The sequence below is a fragment of the Trachymyrmex cornetzi genome, unplaced genomic scaffold (assembly GCF_001594075.2).
Source record: "Trachymyrmex cornetzi isolate Tcor2-1 unplaced genomic scaffold, Tcor1.1 scaffold310, whole genome shotgun sequence".
NCBI lineage: Eukaryota > Metazoa > Arthropoda > Insecta > Hymenoptera > Formicidae > Trachymyrmex > Trachymyrmex cornetzi.
In genome coordinates, this window is record NW_017297796.1 from 45906 (window position 1) to 56047 (window position 10142).

Below are 10142 nucleotides of genomic sequence, written 5' to 3' on the forward strand. Positions count from 1 at the left end.
AGGCGGAGCCGACTCGAAAATCGGCCGAAATGTGCATTTCGTGCCGAGCCCTGACTTAGAATGTACGTATAGAAAAAACTATTGAGTTTCAAGCTTTGTGGCCATGGAGACTTTTCATCAGAACATTAAGGGCTACAACATACATCAATTTGAGCGAATTTAACCGAGGGCCACTTCTCATAAGGTTTGTGCGGGGTCCTTTGACGGGTATGATGTTCCGTCTACATCTGATATGATTTTTACTTTGAAAGATGAATATTTAGAAGATTTTAGTTCATCTGGATGTTACCAAGATTGCGAGAAAGATACTTCTGATACATTTTTTGAAAATTCTTATGATAATTTGTCCAATGAGAGGAATGAAACAATTATGTTCGAAGCTGCTGGTCTTACAATTTCTGATGTACTAATGATGATAACTGGTATCTGTCTTCGATACAATTTATCAAATTCTGCAAAACAAGCAATAATTGAGTTAGTTAAAATATTAGCTGGACCAAAATTTGTTGCGTGGAATATTAACAGTTATAGTATGTTAAAACAATGTAGCCCTCCTGATGATAAAATTTTGTATACGTTTTATTGTTCAAAATATCACATAAAATTGATGGAATCTATTACGAAAAATAATTTTCAAAATCAAACTCGAATTTGTGGAACATGTAATAATCAATATAAACTTTCAATGCAATCTCCAAATTATTTCATATGCATTGATGTTTCATATCAAATTAAAATGTTATTGGAAGATAGTGATACTTTACTAAAATTATTAGCAAATTTAGATTTAATTCGAAATAATAAAAATTCAGAAAGTTCTTCAATTTGTGACATTTATGATGGTGAATTATATAAAAAATTGTGTAACATTAAGTGTACTCAATTTAAGACACTAACATTCAACTTCAACACAGATCATGCAGCCCTATTTCATAGTTCTAAATTGTCCATTTGGCCAGTACAATTGATTATAAATGAATTTCCTACTGAATTGAGATTCAAAACTTTTATACTTGCTGCATTGTGGATTTAGATTCAGAAACTAAACCTGCATTTATGAATTTGTATTTGTCAACGTTTGTTAAATCGGCAGAGAAATTATTAGAATCTGGTATAACAATAATTAGTCAAAATCAATTGATTAAATTTAATTTCGTATTACTTTGCTCATCAGTAGATTCTGTTGCACGACCTATAATGCAAAATCGAATGCAATATAATGCATTTCAAGGATGTAGTTGGTGTTACGCGTATGGTCGTCATGTGAAAGGTGCTATGCGTTATCCAATGTCAAAAGAAGATCCAGAATTGAGATCGCACGAATCTCATCAGAATGATATTCATGAAGCAACAAAGTTACAGAAAATGAATATGAGCTATAAGGAGCATTAAACCACGCACTAGTTGTAATTAGTGATAAATTTAATTTATTACAATTATTAAATATGTGTTAGTAGTAGACGTTTCGACCAACATCTGGTCATCTTCAGTACAATATTGACATTACTAGTAATTCGATTAATATTACATAACGATATAAATAAATTAATTTTTAATTAAATTTCTGTATTAATACGAGTTAATTTCATTATTCGTCTGAGTCATAATTTGTCATCAAGAATGAGATGGATCACGTTAACAAGAACTTCCAAATTCTAATAAAATTCACATTAATTATTAATTTGTTGGATACAACTAAAATTATTTTTTAATTTTATTAAAATTACCTGTTATTTTGTCCATATGAGAACTGCTTATCTAGTGTGAATGTACAACAATTATTTATTCGACACAAAATCTTTCTTTTATAAATCATGACAGAGTCTGTTTCGATAGCTTATGCTCGATTGTCGTTGAATACATGTTTGTTGAGATATATATAACATGTGAGAAGGAGAAATTTCTAGAAGAACATTGAAAGAGGAACGAGGACTCATTTTAGAAGAGGAAGATAGATATCGGGCAGTTTTTCTGTATCGCTTTGCTTGTTTATGCTATTTGTTTGACTTTTTATGTGAATCATTTCAGATATTCCTCTCTTCAAAAACGAGCTCTCTTTATCAAGAATCTTAACATTTTCCCAATTTAGATTATGATTGTAATCCGTTTGATGTCTTGAAACTACCGACATCGCGTCAGTTGATTTACGTATATCAATTTTATGTTCTTTGATTCGAGTTTTTAGTTTGCGTTTAGTCTGTCCGACATAGGAAGAATCACAGTTTAGACAATTTATTTTATATACTAATTTGCATTGTTCATCCTTATTTAAAATATCTTTTCCAGTTTTTATAAATTTGTTTAGTTTGTTCATAGGTTTGTAAGTTATATTGAAACCATTATTATGTGCTATTTTTTTGAATTTTTCCGATAAATTATTAATGTATGGAACTACAAAAAATTTTTTAATTGTTAAATCATTAATATTATTATTGTTGTTGTCTTTATTATTTCTATATTCCAACGTTTTGATTCTATTTGTAATAGTTGAAAAAATAAATTCTAATGGGTACCCGTTTATTAATAAAATGTTTATTAGGTTAGTAATATTTTTTTCATGAAACTGTGGGTGCGATAAGTTTATAATTCTGTCGAATTGACATATAATTATTCCTCTTTTATGCTCAACCGGGTGATTTGAATGAAAATTTAAATATCTCCCCGAGTTAGTAGGTTTTTTATATAAGTCAAATATGATTCGTCCGTCATGATTTATAAATTTAACATCTAAAAAACTTATCCCATTCTCATCACCATAATCTAAAGTAAACTTGATGCGTTCATGGTATGAGTTGAACAATTTTAAAATAGTGTCGATCTTGTCACTCTCTACCGATAATACAATGTCATCAACATAACGGAAATAAAAAGAAGTGAATATGTTGTTAGATTTTAGAATGTATTCTTCTAGATCTTGTAAAACGATGTTCGCTAATATCGGAGAGAGAGGAGAACCCATGGGTAAACCAAAGATTTGTTTAAAAATTTTTTTGTCAAATTTAAAAAATGTGGAGTTAAAAATGATAGAGATCGCTGTTAAAAATTCATTAATAGGTATTAAGGTTCCAGTTTTTATAGATTTCCATCTTCGTTCTATGCTTTTTTTAACTAGGTCAATCGGTATATTAGTATACATGGATACTTTTTTTTTTTTTTTAACGCTGGGGAAATGTGTTACGCATACCCGGGCCTTCGGGGGAAGTAACCCGGGTTATGTGGGGCTCTCCCCGACCGGAGAAAACCGGCCGGGGCCTACCCACTAAAACCCCAGCGAGTGTCCGTCCGAGGCGTATTGTCGGCCTGGTCCGGGATCTTCGCGACAGCAGTACTACCGGACCAGCTCGACGCCTTGGCGCATGTGGCGCCTCGTCCCGAATTTGACGTGCGGCATAGGGGGACACCACCTCCCTCCGCCGTCAGCCCGTCACACCGTTTGTGAGAGGCGCAGAGCCCCCGCTCTACGCCCCGCGGTGTGTGAGCGCAATGTCCGGGCGCAAAGCCCGAGCAGCGACCGGACGATCTTTAATGATCGCCGACCCGCACGCAGCCGTCTTAGAGCGAGGCGAGGGGGGGCGGGGGGGGGGTTGGGACGCACCGCTAGTTATTGCGGGCGTTCCCCCTCCCTTGCCCTCTCGCTCGCCTCCCTCTCCCTCATTACTTCTTCCGCGAAAGCGCGGAAGGCGCGACATCCCCCTTCAGTCAGGAGCGCCCCGACGATGCTCTCGATGGAGAGGTCATTGCCGATCTCCGAGCACAGGGTGGCCCTCTCGGTTGACCACGCCGGGCAATGTGCGAGCGTGTGTTCCGAATCGTCGCGGCTGGCACTGCAGTGCCAGCACCTCTCCGTTGCCTCCCTACCGATGCGACGCAGATAGTGGCCAAAACAGCCATGGCCAGTCAACATCTGCGTCGCCCGATAGGAGAGGCCCCCCCCCGCCGACACCCACTCCCTAAGGCGTGGTGAAATGGCGCGGACGACAGGGTGCGCGCCCCGATCGCCAGAGTGGAGCCAGTGCTCCCACCGCAACATCAACTCCCTCCAATTTCTCTCCCTGATTCCCAGGATGAGGTTGGGAGTGATGGCGCTCAATCCACGCGTCTTCTTAATCCGCGTGACGGCGGTATATGTCTCGGCGCGCCCCCCCGCCTGCAGGAGCAGCGGGGGGGTTCCCGCGAGGGTCGTCGCGGCGACGTGGGAGACGGTTTTGTAAGCTCTCACCGCCCTCCCCGCCGTTCTCCTCTGCGCCCGGTGGAGAGCGCTCTGTATGCGGCGATTACTCGCCGCCTCCTCAGCCCACACGGGGGCGCCGTACAGGGAGATCGACGCGACGACCCCCGCGTACAGCCGACGGGCCTTTCCGCCCGGCCCTCCCAGATTAGGGAGGAGCCTGGCCAGGGCGAGAGCAACCCGGTCGGACTTCTCGGCCACCTCCTTGAAGTGCTCCTCGAAGGAGAGGCGTCTGTCGAGTCTGAGCCCCAAGTATCTCATACTGGGGCCCAATCGCACCTCGACCCCGTCGACCCTCACCGCGAGGCCGGAGGGCCTTCCTCTACGGTGAAATCCGACAGCCTCGGTTTTCTCCGGTGCTACTCGGAGGCCGAGGCCGCGGATCACCCCTATTACCGAGCGGAGGGCGTTGTCCGCCAGCAGTTGCGCCTCCTCCCAGCTCCTCCCGGCCGCCAGAACGATGGTGTCGTCCGCATAACAAACCACCGAGCAGCCGGGGGGCAGATCGGTCTCAGACAGGACCTGGTCGAATCCGAGGTCCCACAGGAGCGGGCCCAAAATGGACCCCTGCGGGACCCCCCGCTCCACCACCCTCCTTTGCCGCGTCCCGTCTCCCGTCCCGAAGACGAGGCGGCGGTGCTGCCCCAGATATGAACGCAACACTCTACGTAGGTACGATGGCACGCGATGTCGCGCCAGTGCGCGGCCGATTGTGCTCCAGGGGAGGGAGTTAAAGGCGTTTCTCACGTCCAGGGAGACGCCGATAACCACCTCCCCCTCCTCCCATGCCTCCTTGATGGAGGCCTTGACGCACAACGCCGCGTCGACGGTGCTCCTTCCCCGTCGGAAACCGAACTGCATCTCATGCAAGTTCGGTCCCCGGCGTTCCAAATGCGCGACCACGCGCCCGAGCACAACCCTTTCAAGGAGCTTCGCCTCCTCATCCAGGAGACAGATGGGCCTAAACCCCGAGGCGGTGTTCGCCGGCTTGCCCGGCTTCCGCAGGAGCACAAGCCTCGCCTCCTGCCAGATCTGCAGGAAGTGGCCTCTCCTCAAGCATTCAGAGGTCAGCGCGCGGAAACGCCCGCCCAGAATCCGGGCGGCCGATCCCCACACCCTTGCGGGGATCCCGCTCAGCCCGGGAGCCGCGCTCCGCTCTAGCATCCTCTTACGCGCGAGTGCCAGCTCCTCCTCAGAGACCCTCAGGTTCCCGCTCCAAAAGCCCCAACCGGCCTGCGGGAGGGGGGGCTCAACCCATTGCTGTCCATCGGTGTCGGGAGGAAATAGCTCGTTGAGCACACCCTCCAAGACTGCCGGCTCCAGCGCCTCGGTGTACGGGGCCGACCAATATCGGAGCTTACTTCGCACCGTTAGATAGGGTCTGCCCCAGGGGTTCTCGTCGAGAGACCCGGCGAATTCTTCCCACGACTTTATCTTCGCCCTGGAGATGGCGGTTCTGAGTCTCTTTTTCGCCATCCTGAGCGAGCTGGCCTTTCGTTCTATCTCTGCTGCGTTCGCGCCTCTGCGACCGGCTCTTTTTAGCGCCCTGCGGGCAGCAAGGGCCTCTCGCCTCAGCCCGGCCAGCTCCTCGCTCCACCAGGGCATGGCCCGGCGAGGCTGGGGCCTCGTCTGCGGCATGGCCGTGTCGCACGCCCGGCGAACCATGGCCCTCATTCGGCCGGTCGCCCCCTCTAGGTCCCAGGTAGAGGGCTCCCCGTCCAGTACCATATCCCCGGCTATCAGCGCGGCCTCCAGGAGGTCGTCGTTCAAGGCCCCGAGCTTCCATCTCTTGCTCCGCGCTGCGCCGCGCTCGCAACGCTGCGCCGCGGTCGCCTCCAGTGAGATGTGGACATAATTGTGGTCCGACAGGGTGATCGTCGGGAGAACTGCAAAATCTCGCGCCCTGGCTGCCACCACTGGGCTACCGAAAAGCAGATCGACTATTGAGGTTCCCTGTGGCCTCACGCATGTGGGTCGCGTGCCCGTGTTTAGGCACGACAACCCCACTCTGCCCGTCCACCGCGCGAGGATCCTGCCCCTGAGATCCGTGGCAGGAGAGCCCCATAGCTCCGCGTGGGCGTTGAAGTCTCCGCCCAGCAACACCGGCTTCCCCCCAGCTCGGGCGACACATTCCTCCACCGCAGCGAGGACGTCCTCGAACGTGGACCTGGTGGCCGCCGGCGAGATGTACACGCCGATCACCACGACGTCCCCCCATCTGGCAGCGGCATATGCCTCTCCCGTCTCCAGCGCCATCGCGGGGAGGGGGCGGGCACTCCTCCCCCACACGAGGGCAGCGGTGCCGTTTCGGCTAACCGCCCAGTTGGGATGGTCGTCCGGAGTCCAGTACGGCTCCGTAACAACGGCCATCCCATAATCCCCCTCCTCCAGGGTTTGATTCAGGAGATCCTGAGCCCTGGCGGAGTGGTTAACGTTGGCTAATAAAAGCCTATTAAGATTGGTCCTGGGACCAGGCATTTGGTTGGTCCGATCGCTTTTCTTCCCATGGATCCCCCGATGGACCCGGTTCTTCCGCCGCGGTCTCCAAGGATGCGACGTCCTCGCGAGCTTCCGTGTACTTTTCTGGCGCGAGGATCTCGCCCAGAGTTACCTTCCTCCCCTCCTCCACTACCTGTGATTGTTCGTTGGATGTCGCCGGAGGCGCCCGAGCTCCGGCCATCCCACTCCTACTTCTGGGCGGAAGTGGCGCTTCCCTGGGGACCTCGATCTCCATTGGCTCGGGTTGCGTCACCCCCGTCTCCATTTTGCTGGTCTGGTCAGCGTTCTCTCCCTCGCATATGCGCCTCTCGCGTGTGTCTGCAGCGCGTTGTTTCGCTGTCCCTCTCGACCGCGGTAGTCGAGGCGGGTTACAGGCCTTGCCCCCAAAACGGTGGCCGGCCGGCGCGCCCCTCTCCGCACAGAGCTCGCAATGGGCTGTGCCGCTGCAGGTGCTCGCGATATGTCCCGATTCGCCACACCGATAACAGAGCCCGCGTCGATCTATGGTGCTTTTGCATTCTGCTATCACGTAGCCCTTCTCTCAGCATCTGTGGCACTGTATGCCCCTATCCGCCAGAAGCTCGGTGCGCACGCTAGTCCATCCAATTTTTATCCTGGGTTCACTAGTCAATTTAATCGCCGCCTTGAGCGGGCACCGCAGCCAAACGGCCCTGAGCCCGACACGTTGCTGGGTCTGCCCAGTGTGATGGCAGTCGGGTTACACTCCCCCAGCTCAGCAACCGTTTTTAGGATGTCCTCTCGTGTAATCGAATCGTCGATATCGCGGATTCGGACCTCCCCTGTTTTTTCTGGACGTGTGATTGATACGTCCGCATTGCCCGCCATTAATGCACTCATTTCTTGGGCCAGCCTATCCGCTTTTTCAGCTCCCGAGACGCCCCCGGCGATCTCCAAGAGGAAAGCCCCAGAGCGTGCTCGTCGTGGACGCAGATCCCTTATGCCTATGTCCTCCAGGCGGATTTTATCTCTCGCCATCTGCATTACGCCGGCGTAGGTCGTGTCTCCCTCGCAGCGTATCGACACTACTGCCGTCCTTGGGAGGCGCCTGGCTCTTTTAGTTATGGGAGCCGTCGTCTGTTTCACCTTGGTCGCGGCAACCCCTCGCGTATCGAGGGCTGCTTTTTTCCTTTCTTTGCGTCCCACCACGCGGGACCAGGGCTCCTCCCACGCGGCCGGGCGGTCAGGGCCCGGTCCCATCTTCGGAACATCTCCAATGGATCCGACTTGTGGTTCCGTGTGCCCTCTTTTTATCGCCGTTCGTGCGACCTTTCTCTTTTTAGCAGCGGGAGGTCTGGTCCCTTTTTCCTCCATTGCGGGGGAGCGAACCTCGTGGGGGACGGGAGCGTTTGCTCCCCCCCCCAAGGAGGGGGCTCCCTTTCTCCCCGCGCCTCCCTGTCGAAACCCCCGAGCGTCGCGAGCGCTCAAGGAGGGGGCCCTGTATTCTGCGTTCTCAGGGCGAACCTCGTGAGCGCTTAGCGCCCCCAGGGGGAGGACCCCGAAGACCCTATTTATTGCCCTTTCCGCTATCTCCGTTATCTTCTCCTCTAATGCTTGTGGAGATAAGAGGTCTATTGCCAGGCTTCTTTCGTCTCTTAGTAAATCCTTGTCCTGCTTTGCTACTGCCCCTCCGGTGGGGGCTATTCCTTTCCTTTTATCCAATGCCATGACGTCTTTACGGTTTTTTAGCCGTTTTTGAATGGCCAGCCTCTCCTCCTTCAGGACTCTGTCCTCCAGGATCTTCACTCGTCCCTGTATGGCTGGCCTGACAGCCGGGGGCCACTCCTTGTCCGACTGAGCGTGTGCCGCTCTCTCCCTCTCGGATTCACAGTCATCGTCAGCACCTCTTTGGCTGTCTTCCGAGGTCGTTTTATTTCTCTGTTCGTTCCTTCTCTTTTCCTGCGCTCGTGTCCTCGCGCTCTTTCTTTTCTGAACTCGCTCTAATTGTGGCTTTCCCCTCCGCAGCGCCCGCAGCTCGGAGAGGTACCCCTCTGCCCTGTTGTTGGCCTCGCGCGTTTTGGCCTGTTCAGCTTCTCGCTCGGTCTCGAGTCTCTTTTTAACTTCGTCGAGCTCTTTCCTAAGATTGCTGATTTCTTCCGAGATCGCATTATCTCTCATGCGTTCCACCCTGTCGTTTACCACCTGAAGGCCTGCGAGGGTGGTGGCCGCGGCGATCCTGAGCGCCCTTTGATAGGTGCCCTTTAGATTCGACGACGTCTTCGAGACTCTGACTATTTCCAATTGGCATTCCTCCACTTTTTTGGCTATATCACCATTGGATTTGCCCTCCATCTTCTCTCTTAGCTTGTCAGGGTTTAGCTTGATACTTTTAAAGAGGTCATCTGGGTCCATATTCCTTATGGCCTCCTCTCTTCTTAGTTCGAGGGCTTTTTCCTGCTGGTCAAGCACTACCTTCTGGGCCTTTGCTCGTCCTACGTATAGCCCTGTGGTCGGCGGCCTACCTCTCTTCCTTGGGAGTTTTTCTTCCTCGTCCGGGGATGCATTTCTCGCTGTAGTGGGTATGTACTCCACGTCGCTGTTCGCGTCCCCTTTTCCTATCGGGTTCTTAACGCAAGCTTTGCGTTTTGATTCTGCGCTGGCGCGCATTTTGGAGGGTGTACCGGACGCTTGCTACTCCTCCGTTAGGTGGGCCACGCCAATCTTACCTGAGAGGCCCCGTGAACCTCTCGACGAAATTGATTCGCCGTCCTCTTCTAGGGACATATTGCCATCAATTTCGTGTGTCTCTTTATCCGGACCGCTACCTTCCCTGTGTTTTTTATCGGCGTTATCATCCCCGGATTTCTTCTGTATTTGCCTCCTTTTGCGCGAGGGACCGGGGATGTCCTTGAAAGATTTAGGACAGGGTCTATTTCTTCCCTTATTTGTCTCGGTCTCGCTCGTCTCCGAATTGGGGGAGGAACTAGTGCTCTTCGCGCCTCCCGTGAGGCGCATAACCTCTTGCTCCCCCCCGCTCGGCGCATTTGTCGCTCGAGGGTGCTCCTCCTCTGCGTCAAAATAAAGGCGCATCGTCTCTATGGCTGGGAGGAAGTCAAGCCCGGACTTATTGTCCTCCTCGAAGCCACTCCCTGTAAGGTCATACTCGAAGTAGACGTCCTCCTCGGTGACGAAGTCCGAATCATCCCCGATCCTCTCCTCGATGATCGGTAGTCGGTCTCGCCCGGCCTCCGCTCTCCCCCCTGAGTGAGGGGAGACCTCTCTCATCTCAGATGCGAGTCCCTCCTTGCGGATGGAGCCCGCTACCGCCGACTCCTTCTCTCTTTGGTTTTGTTTTTGTGTGTTACTCATTTTATTTTTCCCCCCAGCCCCGCAGCGGCTCCGCCAGCCAGGGTGTACCCTCACCCCTCCCCGGGATAATCCCAGGGAGGGGGCCCCG